Genomic DNA, 11,153 nt, shown 5'->3' with positions numbered 1-11,153 from the left:
CACGACTCGTCGATGCCGTTGGGTGTCTATGCAAGTTGCACCTGGCACAAAAACTGCAACTGCACAACCTTCGTCCTGCTATTTCTCACTGCACCAGATCCTTAGACTCTCACTTTCAATGTTTTTTTGCTTTATCTACTTCAGCAGTAGATTTTTCTGGTGAAATGTTTCGTTTGCCGAACCAGAAAAAAATGGTCGACCTTTTTTGTTCTTGGCTTAACACCACATGCAACGCAAGAGTGCAAGATTTTCCTTTTTCAATTCACCCAGATGCATCCGTCGGAAGGATCAGCAACGCTCGGGCCGGCCTTTTCTAAACCACAGCATAACACAACACACAACTGCTAACTGCAACCCGTCCGTTTATCTACTAAAAATCACTCCGATAATTTGATAACGCCACAGCTCGAAACAGCTCCATCGAACGGCACAACCGTTGACACAAGTGCCGGATCTGGGTTTCCAATCGGTGGGGAGAGTGGCGTGTGACGTCCGTATAGCTGCTGGAGGAGCTGCGACGATGTTTCGACAGTCGAAACGACGAACATCAACCGCGGGGCCGTGTGTTGCTCGGTGGAAAAACAAACTACTTCTGCGATGCTGCGTGGCCTTTGCCGTATGCCGTGGGCCTCACTGTGGCTGTGTCGATGACGACGGCAGGGGAGAGGAGGACGACAGTAAGGAGGAAGGTTGTTGGCAAGCGAACAGACAAACGCTGACACACGCCGATCGACACAGCAAGGGACGAAAATTCATGCAATCGAAAATCTCTGATTCGTCCTCTCTTGACGTCGAAAGTACACCGTTTTCGGGGTGGCCGTTTTTTCCCTTGCTTCTCTCAAACCATTTTCCACGGAAAGCGGTCGCCAGTCTAAGCCCACTAACTCCTCCCTATTGCGTTTTGCCGATACGGTGCGGGTTCCCGCCAGGAGCGGAAGTTTGCCGACGATTTTCCCGCTTGCGAGGGGAAGCAAACGTCGGCACTGACATCGCGTTATTTCTCTCCCTTACACACATACTCAGGCCATCAACCAACCACTTTTCCAAGGATGCCTCCGTCAAATGGTACGCTTTTCCACCAGTACTGTTGCTCTTTGTTGGTTGCTCTCTCTTTGTCGTTTTCCCTATCTTTTTCGCTCGTTCTTGCACACCCTCAAACCCGCTAGTGGTGCTGCTCCTGTTGTGGAAAATGGAGTATTTTGCCATCTTGCTTACGAGGCACACACACACACACGCGTAACATCGCAGCAACCCCCGACGTCACCTGCTGCTGCCTCTCCGTCATCGCTTACTGTGTCAACCGAGCGACATCTACGGCGACGTCGACTATGAAGGCATGATGTAGGCTTCTCCATCCAGAGCTAGAAACAACCCCCTCATCGGTTTTCCCCTACCTTCTCTCTCACTCTTGTCCCCTCATGGGTCCTTTTCTTTCCAACGCACCGCAATCGATCCGACAGTGCATCTGGCGAGATGGCATGCGCAATTGCTCTTTCGCGCTATGATGGTGGATACCCCCCGAGCTGATTTTTCCATCAGAAGGAAATAGTGGAGCGGCATCACGAATACACACATGTACGCCTGCAGGAGCGATGGCATCATTTTCCAAGCTTTGGGATGTCTTTTTGCTTCTGCTCCAATAATCATCAGCGTCAGCAGCGGCACTGCGATGGCGAAGAAGGAACGTCTCCCGGCGGCAGGAAGGCAGCTGGTAGCCGCACTTGCTGTGTGAACAGTTGGATACCCTGAAAGCGCACCGGAGCGAGCCGGTACGAGCCGGAACGGCAACATTGTGGCAACGGGCATGGCAACAACACAGGTTGCTTTGTTGGAAGTCGCCATTTTTCGCTACTCTGGCACTGGAAAAAGTGTACGCGCGAGAGGGTGGCTGAGGTGAGGGCCACCGGAACAGGTTACGAAAGGTTGTTAGAAATTTAGAGATGCCGTAGGTATGTATGAGTTATCTGACATATTTGTGTATGATTGTCTATGGAGAGAAACACATGAGAACTATGCAATGTTGGCAGTGGATAAAAATAGGACATTTGAACCACACACAAATGTTGAAGGACATTTGAAGCATCTGAAACACACAATTTTGCAAATTGATCACACTAAATCAAATACGAATATTTTGTATGATTGTGAAATGTTGACAAATTATTGGAAAAATTGTTTTTAAATTTTACCAAAACTACAATTTGCAAGCGAAGCCATGCAATAGCTTTATTTCATATCCCATAAAATAAATATCAGTTTTAGGTATTTTGTTGAGCATTTAAGACATGGATAATTTACATCACAACGTTTTTTTTACATTTTTATTTTTATTCAGCATTTTAATCGAGGTATACTATCATAATTGAATGCTTACGTGCTAGAACATGGAAGCAGATAAAGCCAGGTTTTAAAGAATTTAACCGTAATCCAAAAGTATAGCTAAGTTGGTTTCTCTGGTATGTAAGGATAAGATGTGGATAAGTGTATCATTCATATTAATTTTGATTATAAATAATGAAAGTTGCTTTCAAACACCAAACCTATTTGGAAAAATATTTCAGTGCCCTACCCAAAGTTTTAAAATGCCGCCAGTACGGCAGTTTAGTAAAAATCACTGTTTTATTATCTACCACCACAGGGACGAAGTGGTTGCATTTGCAACACTAATCAATTTAGAAATTTATTTAAAATTTTAAATTTAATATTAAATTGTCTGTTGCACAAAATTACCCTACATCATGCGAAACAACTTACTTTATACTGTTACATTTAACAATCCTTGTGTTTTGTGTACGGTCATTACCCACTGTCATTTTCGTAATCGTTACCTACCAAAAGCCTTTGGCCAAGGGTTCTCGTTGTGCAGTTTCGTCGTTCAATCCCCGCGACTCTCCGTCACACGCTGAACTCTGACGCGCGCTTTTTCCTCTTTTTCGCGTGCGAATGTGTGTGCGAGGTAAGAAAACCATTTCCACTTGCTGCAAACCTGCTGGTGTGTGGTCTCGTTTCATCCCGTTTGCACTTACGCGTTTTCTTATCGGCGGCATGATGGTCGCGGAAAACGTTGGAGAAGAAGAGTACGCCAAAAGCTCGCCGAGCTTGCCATTTCTTCTGCCAATCCCCTGATGGAGCACAAACGCGCTTCGACACGCCTCCCGAAGTGGGGGGAGCTAAGCGCGCGAATGATGGTGTCGGTCCCGATTTCGAAGAGCGAAAGAGAGCGCACGGGATGTCCTTTTCCGCAGCCGAACGCAAAAAGTCATCCTATGTACCAAAAGCCCAAAGCCATAAAGTGGGATTCCGCACGACAGTTGCTTTTCGAGCACATATAAAACCGTGACGGCCGGGTTTTCACGATGGCGTCGACGCATGGCCACCCGAAGAAGGTGAGAGCAAGAAGGAGCATCGGTGTATCGTTGTGCTTTTTGCAGTCGAGAGTCCTCGGCGGGCTGCCGGGGAGCCCGGCATGCCAAGCGGTTAGTGAGGTTAAACATAGATCGAAACAGCAAAACATAAATATTCAACGAGGACGAAGAAGAGAGAGTAACGGAAGGGTGTTCTGCGGTGGCTCTTGGCATGATCGTTCGTTTCGATGTGGAGTTTTTTTTTGTCCCCTTGCTTTTGCCCTTAGACCTTTTTCTTTCCCCCCTCTCGCCTCGGACCGAACGACTGAAGCAAGGATTTAAGGAATCGAAAGCTGGTGTTGGTTAGTAATGATGTTTGGGCGAGATCCTTTGGCCTAACGAACACTACCACTCCTCCGGACAGCGAGAGGTCCTTCGATCGTTAATACCGGGGAAGTAAAAGGCAAGAGGGGGGCTCACATTCACAATCACCGAACAAGAGTCAACCTAAGTAGGCCAGGGCTTTGGCTTTCCGGCAAAACGAACGGAAGAGTGTAAATGAGGTTCTCCGAAAGGGCAACTCAGCGTGTCGGAAAAGAACTTCGAGACTATATCGACCGGACCGGGTCGGAATGGGCACCGGCCAAAACCAAATCCCGGTCGGTCATTTAGCGTTTTGCCTTTTTGCGTTGATATATTGATTTTTAACTAAAAATAAACAGACCCTTTCCCGTTTTTCTGTGCTCGTTTTTTGATTCCATTTTTCCTTAGATTCCGTTTTTTTAAACGGATGCCGTCGGTAGATATCGATTTCGGACATTTTCGATCGTCCAAACCAATTCAGAGTTTTCCCTTCTTTTTGGCAATGTTTTTCCACAAATGAAAAGCTCTTCGTACTCGTGTTTTTGCACTTGCCGCTGGCCAGTTGAGGACGCAAAAATCAAAACGGACCTGTTGGGATTCACCGGTCGACTGTTGTCGTCCTCGAAGCCATGCTTCGGACTGGCCGGAAGTCATCCGAAAACCGGGCCACAGAACGTGACCCAATACGGCAGCGTGTTGCACTTGCATCCCTGCGCACGGCTTCATACATGCAAATTCGTTTGCGATTCTTTTTTTGTCTTTGCGTGGCGAGGTTTTGCAAGGCTGCTCCTTTTGCGAACGGGATAAGCGCCGGATGACACACAGATGTGTAATTTGCCACCGGGAGACGTCTGATAATTGACGTTGCGCTGTCCTTGGGCTCGGCTAGCATCGCCTTCGGTTGCTATAATTGCATTTGCTGCACCGACGGTAAACTGATTACCGGCGGACGATCGTTCCCGACGCCTCCGATGGTCGATCCAGAGCCAGAAGGGCACGCGATGCCATTTCGGCGTATCCGCGGATGTGGTTCCGGACCGTTCGCACCATGAATGACATTTATTTGCGCACTGATGGCACCATTACCGGGGACACCCGTGGGCTCGAACGACAACTCCATCGGAACGATACCGCACGAGGCTGAAATGGAGCGGAAAATTAATGAAATCGGTGGCAGATGAAGCTATGCTTTTTTGTTAAGTCATCTTCACCAACAAAAAGTTTATTTCTGCAAGGTTCCTCCGGGCACGTAGTGTTCATATATGTGTTTTTGTGGATGTTGTTTGTTCAGCTATCGATACCTTGCCTTCTTCCAAACTTACATATGTACGGGCCAGACGATCCTGCTGTAAGCAAATAACGAGGTAAGCAACAAGGCCGTCAGTTTATTTGAAGTGGAAGGTGGAGATTTCAATCCATGAAATTTTGAAAAGGTTTAAAATCTGTACGGACTAAACTTCTTGAATATTCATATTGTTTGTAATAGTTCCCAATATCGATCAATTAGACAATTCGATACATACTTAAACTAGAATTGAAGCAACATTATCCTTGTTTAGAAAACTTTTATAATTTATTATCAACTTATCTCATTTTTCTTCTAATCGACCCAGCTTCAAAACTAACCCTTCTTTCTGATGTATTAGCTCACCTCTGATACGCATAATCAACATTCTTCAGTTGCCTTCATGAAATACTGCTCGATCACCAGCTTCAAAGCTGCTGGTGCCGTCGGAAAATTTCCAACTAATTAGGACACAAAACTCAACTCACAAAAAGGGTGCGCCTCCAGTTCGACAGTTGTCGTACGTGAGCCGAGAACAATCACCGGCGTCGGAAAAGGGCGAACGGCGAAACATTATAAATCTAACCCCTAATCCTACTTAATCGCTCCCTTCCTTCGTCAGCCTCCGCCCAAAGCCCACCAAGAAACAAACTTTCGTTCGTACCGAATCCCGAGTGGTAGCTCTACCGGTTCCTCCTCAACTGCTCATCAGTCAAACCGTCGTCCCCGGAACCGGTGTAAGGACGGGCACGCTACTACCAACGCAAAAGTGTGACAAAATGAACGAGAACAAACACCATGACGAAATGGAGAGAGAAAGAGATGAGAAATGAAAAGTTTTCCCCCAATCATATCGTCCCCACCGAGCTCCAAGCAGCTCGGAAAATTCGATTTCCAGCTCCAGTCGTTGGTGTGCCATGCGGGGCGAAAAAGCCATCAAACAGGGGGGAAGAGGAGTTCGAAGTGACGTGGGGGAAGGATCATAAAATACGGAATGGCTGTATAAGGCATCCGAGCCACGCCGAGACGGAGGCAGTTAAGTCCCGCACCAAACGGTAATACGATGCAAAAGTGCCATCAGAGAGCTGTTCCGGGCTTAAATCTGAACCAGGCCTTCATTTTATCGTCACCCCGCGCGTTCCACGTCCGCGTCCCTCCTTTCCGCTGCCCCGAAGCCAACGATAATGGAATATTGAAAATTTGTCACAGATGTTAAATGGCGGCGGTTTAATCTAATATATAAGCACCATAGAATATAAATTATACATAAAAGATAACGTTAGAAGAATAATTTTCGCTGATTGAGTGGCGCCGGGGATCCCGAATGGCCTCGCTGGCTGTTCGCTGGATGGACATTAAAAAAGACATAGCTGAAAGAGCAGTTTCAGTCCGACACAAGGACACCATCGTTGGAGACTTTCACCATGACACGACAACGTCAACAAAGTGTCCTGAAAGTGTGCCAGGCCTCGGAAACGGATGCTGATGAAAGACTTGCAGGAGCGTCGAAAGCACTCACACACAATCATGGCTCTGCACGCAAGGGACGAACGCAAGGACGGACGAAGTTTTATTGAATCGATCTATGTGTCCCCGGGCCACTCTGGCCTGCCCCTCCCTCTCTCTGCCTTTTGCCAAATGTTCACCGATATTGTATAAGCTTTTGACTTCATTTGCATAGCCGTCGTCGTCCTCGACGTTGCCGTCGTTATGTTGTCCTCTTGGCTCGCGTAGGATCCCTGAATCGACACAGTCGAAAGAGTGGAGCAGAATGGTGTGGTAGGCCTTGCTGTTGGTGTGTAGGCTTTTCATGCCGGGACCGGAGCGGTTTTGCATACAGATGAATGTTGGCTTCACGTGCACCGAACCGTGCGGGGATTGCAATCGAATAAATCCGGATTGCTCTATGATTGATAGGGCAAAAGGCTTGGCATTTTGTGCCCGATGCGTCAGGTGTGGCCGAGAGTCGACGGTGCAGACTGTTTCGACTCACACTCCTAGAGTGGTATTGTACGTATTTCGCATTAATGCGGTCGTAAGATTATGTAGGAAAATGGCGAAATGAAATAGCGCTGAGCGTTTGGAAAATGGAATGCTATGGGGAAAGTTGTTCAATCAATTTGCTGCTTTTTGTTTGTGATGATTTTGATGCACAAACAAAGTTTACTCTTCTTTCAGATGGAGAGTTATGCACGATAATTATTTGATTGAATCAATTCCCGTATTATCCTCTTTCTAACTAATGTAAAACTCATTTGAGAAAGATTGTATGTTATTTTGAATGGGTAGAAAACACAATATTATATCAAATATTACATGTGATTAAGTCTTTTGGTTTTTCTGTTGTTGCATTAAAATTATTCGTAATTGTTCGATATTAATTGACAATGTTTACAGCATTCTTGACATGTTTAGTAGATAATAGTAAAGCACATACATTAGTCAGTAGAACGTCCTTCGTATAGATTAAATATTTTTACAATGATCATTTTTTACCTTTGGTTGTTTTAAGTAACTCTTTCATTAATTTATATAAATTTCAAAAGATTCGATTTCAGATCAATGATCGATAAGCAATATCTAAGTAAATGTAACCATAATTCACGGTCAGCTCAACATGATTATTGTCTTGAAAACCAGAGCAACCATATAGGTATTAGTCGGGTGTTAATATTGGGATATTGAACCTTTGATTTGAAGAAAAATTGTTTATTACTGGCACACTTTTAATTGAATTTCTTATTGGAACACTCATTCATGTTGAATATTAAATGTTTTCGATGTTGCTATATTCACTTTTAAGTCCGACCGTCGTTTTTCATCTAAAACATCCTTTAACTTTATGTGACATTCATATTTTTCATACGATGCTTTATATTTTCAAGAAATTTATCAAATGTAATTTCAGTCTAAATAGGTAGAACAGAAGTCATTTTGTTGGTTAACCAGATAAGATAATTATTGAAGGAAGTTTATATTTGTTTGCTGATCTGGCCTAAAGTAAATATACAATTATGTGTGTTGTTATAAATCTACCACCATTCTCAGGAGCATTACCCGATTTCAGGGTGATCGAATCATTCCCTTCATTTTAAATGGCTATTGTTAAGGGGCTCATATCCGATTCCTGTTGTTGCCACTTACCGGAATGTTTGCTCAAGACATTTGTTCGTCGTTGATCGACGTAGTTAAACTATTCAACTTCCCGGTTTTCCCGTTTCGTCCAACTGAGCAAAGCGAATATCCGCTGTTTACCTTTACTGCCGGGTAAATGATTAGCTACCGACGATTTTCCCACCGTTGTGCGTTTCTTTCCTTTTTTACTCTTTCTCATTACCTCGTGCTCGCCGTAAAACCCACTAAATCGGTTGTTTCGATTTATTCATCCGAGATTCGATTCTCCGCCCAGGCGTGTGTCTCCGACCCCGAGGCTACACTTTCGCGCTGCAGTTTCAGCCGCATTGTCTACCGATTACCGACGCGAGGACGCACTCTACTGTCATGTTTACATCATGTTCCAACTATTTCGACCCGAAACCAAGGGTGGACTGGAAAACCTAGTGCCCGAAAAGGTCAAAATCGATGGCGGAGGGCGGATTTGGCTGCACGCGCCTAGAACGTAGAAGCGCACCGAGTAACGGAGGCAAGTGGACCGGAAAAAACCGGAAAAACAAACACACCAGTCGGTCCCGTCCGTCACTCAGTCAATCAATCCCAACAAGTCAATCTCAGCCGCAGGCCCCGCAGTTTCCACGGACGGTTGGGTTTCGGGTGGTTTTGATTGCCGGCCCTGCAAAACACTGCGCAATGCACTAGCTTCGGCGGCCGGAATGTGAAATAAATTTCATCAAATTTTTCCGTACCTGGTTTTGACGCGTAAAGGAACGCCTGTTCCACCTCCACGTGTCCGGCATTCCCGACCGGCTAAAAGGGCCGCACGTTCGCATGGGCGGTTTCGTATCAACGGGACGAAATCATTTCTATATTTCATTCACGCCGTTATGAGCATTAATAGTCTGATTTTATTATGCCAACAAATTTTCGCCCAAAGCCATAACGAGCGAGGTTTCCCCGGCGTGCTTGCCCCTTTCTGGTCGCCATCCTTTGGTTTCCCGCCTGCATAGGTAGATTTGTTAGACGCAATAAAAGAAAAAGCCATGCTAGGACGAGTCGAGAAAAACATTGAAATAAATTGAAAAGCTTTGGGATGGAAATTATATACGCATGCTCACTATCCATGTGTGGATTTTTCTTATTGTTGAAGAGCACTTTTGTCTAAATCGGAAAAAGTTAACATTGTTATATGTTCATAAAAGTGTTGCCAAGTAAGATTGTTTAATGTTCGGATTTAGTAACTGGCCTTTTATTTGATTGGATGGTTGCGTTTGGTATTCAATAAAATATCATTTATTTTCCACTGTGACATTTTCCTCTTTTTCTCAAAAGTCACAAAAAATCTTGCGACCATTTAATGATGCAAAACAGAAATGTAAACGATTTTCTTGCTTATAGTGTAGCGAAGAAATAAACAACGTGAAGTAAATACAATCTTTCTCTTACCGATTCCGACTCCACGGAACACCTCCACGGACACCGATTTCCATCGTCCGGTGGTCCATTTTTGCGGAATTGATTCAAATGGAGAATGATTCTGTTATGACAGCACGGCCCGGCCCAAATGGTCCCAGCTTACATCGATGTCTCCTGTCCGTGGCAGAAAAGTGCAGCGTTTTCCCTCATCTTTAGTTCTTTCTTCGTTTCTCTCGCTTTTGCAACTCAATCATAATTTGTTCCTCTCCGCCCGGCCGCTAAAAAGGAGGCGAAATGGAACTTGCGCGTGGGACGGCCAGTTTGATGAATGCATTCTGTTTCTGATCGCCGTCGGCAATATTTGTGCCGTTCCGCTTCCACTTGGGTGTAGGGGAGGGAGCGATGGAAACCCTGGTGGGAAAAAAGTCCTTCCTGATCACCGTGCCGATAAAACAAAGGTCAGCATATTCCTTTGTGTTCGACTCCAACGCAGAAGCAGAATGCTCAGTCTTGGTAGGTCTTTTCGTGTGGCAGCCATCTTTCCCGTCGGGCTTGGCTTGCGTGTTACCGAATGTCCCACAACCACCGCATCACAAATGCCAAACTTAACTCATCCGATTGACAAAGCTGTAATTTATGTTGATTGAATTACCGCCCGACTCTGCCGTCAGCGTCACACGGGCACACAATCCACTCAGCGCAAGAAGTCCTTACGATTTTCCCCACAACGATATCTACTGTCTGTTGCTAGCATTAGATGTCCTCGGGTGGCGTAAGGAACAATCACGCTTTGCCGAATCCTAGCAAACCCGGGGGCAACTTTGAACTCAACAAATCAAATCAAAATAAATCAAATCACCGAAAAATAAAAAGGAACCGAATGCCAACGAGGCAAACAGTACGATGGAATGCCTTCGTCTGGATACACTGGCGAGCAAACGGAGGGTACCATGAACTTTTCGTCCGTGCGAGTAAGGTCGGACTGGGTTTCTATTCTTTTGCTAGCAAGTTTCGTGAACGCTGCTCGAAGAAGGTGGAAACAAGCATGTAACAAAATAAGCAAAACACGTACAACAAACTTTCTGATTATTCCATCGCGGCTTACGATTGAAGGTGCTTACCGTTCTAAGGAGTGACGGTGACAATTTCCAGATAACGACACGATGATGGAATGAGATAAAATGATTAGAGCTCAAAACACAGTTTTAGAAAACAAACACAAACGGATGAAACCAATGATAAAATATTAAAATGCTGTTGTAATCCTTATTGATATTGAACAGCTTCATAACTGTTGATTTCAAACAGCAAATCTGGCAAGCTTGCTTAAACAAAGCTAAACTTCTGCATCTGATTCAACCTTAGCTTTGCTTCAACAACCTTGACAGGAGCGAAAACCGAATTTGACGTCTGTCATCGATTGTTTTGTTTTCCTCTGCGATAATGTTTTTAGTGAAAAATACGGTGAAATTCAAGCAATTTTCTCGATGTTTGGGTAGTGTTGCACGTTTTCCCGTAAATCAGGGTGCAGACAAATTGCCATTGGCTAGTTCTACACTATGCGGACCGCGATTTATAAGCACACCACTCTGGTCTCCGGCAGCATCCGGTGCCGGCAACGCCATCGTAGC

This window comes from Anopheles ziemanni, chromosome 2 (genome assembly GCF_943734765.1).
Source record: "Anopheles ziemanni chromosome 2, idAnoZiCoDA_A2_x.2, whole genome shotgun sequence".
Lineage (NCBI taxonomy): Eukaryota > Metazoa > Arthropoda > Insecta > Diptera > Culicidae > Anopheles > Anopheles ziemanni.
Note: the sequence above shows the minus strand (reverse complement) of the source record.